The sequence below is a fragment of the Humulus lupulus genome, chromosome 5, assembly GCF_963169125.1.
Source record: "Humulus lupulus chromosome 5, drHumLupu1.1, whole genome shotgun sequence".
Taxonomy (NCBI): Eukaryota; Viridiplantae; Streptophyta; class Magnoliopsida; order Rosales; family Cannabaceae; genus Humulus; species Humulus lupulus.
This window is the reverse complement of record NC_084797.1, coordinates 108,510,867-108,514,292: the sequence shown is the minus strand read 5'-3', so window position 1 is coordinate 108,514,292 and position 3,426 is coordinate 108,510,867. Positions and strand designations below refer to the sequence as shown.

General features: G+C 38.1%; 1 non-coding gene across 1 annotated transcript; it reads right to left on the bottom strand.

Annotated features, from left to right (window-relative positions):
• Positions 1 to 2,815: 2,815 nt before the first annotated feature.
• LOC133781090 (small nucleolar RNA R71) lies at positions 2,816 to 2,922 on the bottom strand. The gene has a single exon (XR_009869886.1). It is a non-coding gene; the product is annotated as a small nucleolar RNA R71 (small nucleolar RNA).
• Between the last annotated feature and the right edge of the window lie 504 nt (positions 2,923 to 3,426).

The window sequence follows — 3,426 nt, the reverse complement described above, 5'->3', positions numbered from 1 at the left end:
TGTGAAAATCCTATTGATTTTTGAGCATGTGTTTTCTACATTAGTGGAGATTAGCAAGTATAGCAAGCTTATGGGATAATGATATTATTTGATTGTAATGAAAAAAAAAATCGGTGAGCATGAATTGATTTGAATACATGTTATTTATTGTAACGCCCTAGTTAATCCAAGACCGTTACTGTGGACTTTAAACAGTACTTAACTCGTTAAACGAATCATTTGGTTATAAACGTGCATCTAGGTGTTATTAAAAGGCTAAGGTGAAAAATCTTGATACAAAAGGAATGGATATATTTTATTTAAAATATAAAACTGTACAAGTTATTTACAATCCAAAATGGTCATTATAGTGTAAAAATTACAACCCGCGGACCTAAGCGGCAAAAATAGGGTGGTCGTGGTGGTCTAAGAAACACATTGGTCGTGGTGGTCAAGCGGCTACATATGTAAACATCACCACCTAAGCTCTCCAGTCAAGGCTCGGTGAGCTTTCCTTTCCCTTTACTTGCACCACATAACACCCGTGAGCCAAGGCTAAACAAGAAAAATTATTACTGCATGTATACAATATCAATAAATGATTTTGATAATCATACTAAGGCTTGCAGCCCAATCAGATAAGTGAACATTAACAATGATTCTGGTAATCATGTTGGGGCTTGTAGCCCTAATCAAATAAGTGACTAATGAGTCACGCACTTGGGTTCCACACCCAAACCAAAAAAGTGATGGTGTCAAGAACTTGAACCAATATAAGTAACTAATAAGTCACGAACTTAAATCAGATAAGTAACTAATAAGTCATGAATGATAAACGAGTTTTAGGCTCATTTATGGTCCTAGTTTTTAGGCTATTTTTCATTAGTTAGGATTATTTTATTTCGAAATTATGCTCGTTTGTTCTTGTTTCAGGGTGATTAATGTTAAGTGATGCAAATATTGAAAAGGAGCGAAAATGGAATGAAATTGAGACGGATTTGTGAATTCTGTTGGTTCTGTAAGTAGCGCTACAGCGCCACTAAGGGAGCGCCGTAGCGCTAGGAAGGAATTTTGAAGAAGATCGGCACTGACTTTAGCGCTACAGCGCTACAACATCAGCGCTACAGCGCTTGGACGCAGTTTTCAGAAAGTTGGTTTCTGACTTTAGCGCTATAGCGCTACCAAAAGAGCGCTACAGCGCTGGTGCCCAGATTTCCCCCATTTCGGCTCTGAGTTTAGCGCTGGGTTCACGATTTCTGATATATCTGGTTATTTTTTATGGGCAATTCAGTCTTTTCCAGAGGGAACTTTTAGTAGGGATTTTTGGGAATCATATAGGCGACAGAGACAAGGCAAAAGGGGAACGACGACTGGAGTAAGAACACCATATTGGAGGATTGATTGCTGGATTTTTCATCTTTTTCTTTTAATTTTCATGTTTGTAATTGAAATATCATATGGCTAGAATGAATATCATAGGCTAAATTTTCTTTTAGGGCTTTTATGTGAATCTTTTGGAAACCCTTGTTATGGTTTAATGCAAAATTGATGTTCTTCTTCATCTCTTTCAATTCCTTGCAATCTATGTTAATTGTGCGATTATTGATTGATCACCTCTAATTGCTATTTTATGAATCAAATTGAAATCTGAAAAGTGAAATTTGATATGCTTTGATTGTTTGGATGCAAATTTAATTTAGAACGAAAGTATCTAAATTATTTGCCTATTTTCTGAGTTGCGTGGCTAATGCCTTCTACATAATTCAACTTACCATAGAAATATAGGAAGTTGTCATTTAGATTGAATTTCATAAGTCTTGACCAGATTATGAATTGTTTCTGCAACTTATTCTTGAATAGGGAGAAGGGGATATAGATACTTGCATTATGAAATAAGAGGGTGGAAAATAGAGGATCATAATTGTCCTAATTGTATTTTCTTTGTTAATTTGTTTAATTATTCATTGTTCTTCGTTAGTATTTTTCTTAGTTTAAAATCTCTGAAAATTGTTTAGTCAAATAGAATTAAAAGATTAATTGATTGGTAATTGATAAATCAGTCCTTGAGGACGATACTTGGTTTTTACCATTTTATTACGAACTGCGACTGTGTGCACTTGCATAGCAAAAATATCGCAACAAGTTTTTGGCGCCGTTGCCGGGGACTGAAAATAATTATCAATATCAGTCTAATTAATTTTTATTCTAATTTGATTTTAATTTCTCTTATTTCTAATCTGTTTAGTTGCTTAATTTGTCTATCTCAGGTGACTTTTGGTATATGCGTGGCAGAAAAGGAAAAGACACACTTGTTCCTCTGAATCCTGAGATTGAAAAGTCTTGCAAGCAACTCAGAAAGAACAAGAGGGAGGCCCAGAAATCTGTTAAGATGGCACAGAATGAAGGGGATGGCAGGAATGTTCTAATTCCTGGAGTTGTACAAGGGGGTCAGGCTCAGAACAATGTTGAGAGGAGCCTGAGAGATTATGTACTGCCCACTCTGACGGGAGTACAAAATAGTATACGCCTACCAGCTGTAGAGGCCAACAACTTCGAAATCAAGCCTGCTATTCTACAAATGGTGCAGTCCTCTGTGCAATTCAATGGGTTGCCTTCTGAAGATCCTCACACCCATTTGTCCAATTTTCTGGAGTTGTGTGGAACCTTCAGAGATAATGGGGTGAGTGATGACGCTATCAAGCTTAGGCTTTTCCCATTCTCTCTGAGGGACAGAGCTAAAAGCTGGTTGAATTCGCTGCAGCCAAATTCTATTGTCACCTGGCAAGATCTAGCTCAGAAATTTTTGTCTAAATTCTTCCCTCCGTCCAAAGCTGCTAAATTGAGGGGAGAGATCAATAACTTTTGCCAGAATGACAGAGAGTCACTGTATGAAGCTTGGGAACGGTTTAAGGAACTCCTGAGAATATGTCCTCATCATGGCATTGAACAGTGGATGCTAGTACAGAATTTCTACAATGGTTTATGTCCTACAACCAGAACCATTATTGATGCTGCAGCAGGTGGCACTTTTATGAGCAAGAGTGCAACTGGTGCTTATGAGCTGCTAGAGGACATGGCCATAAACAATCATCAGTGGTCTGAGGAAAGATCATCAGGAGTTAGAAAGGTAGCTGGGGTGCATGAGCTGGATGCAATCACTGCTTTAACAGCTCAAGTAGCCTCTTTGACAAAGCAGTTGCAACAGAGCAGTGTATCTGCTAATGCGGTTCAAATGGCAGTGAGGTGTGAAATGTGTGGTGGTGCTCATTCTGTCGATCAGTGCCCTATCTGTATGAATAATAGCACCCCAGTGGATCATGCTCAAGTTCAAGCGGTGGGAAATTTTCAAAGGCCACTTAATAACCCATTCTCCAATACTTACAATCCTGGGTGGCGAAATCATCCCAATTTTTCGTGGAAGAATAATCAAGGCCAACAACCTCAGTT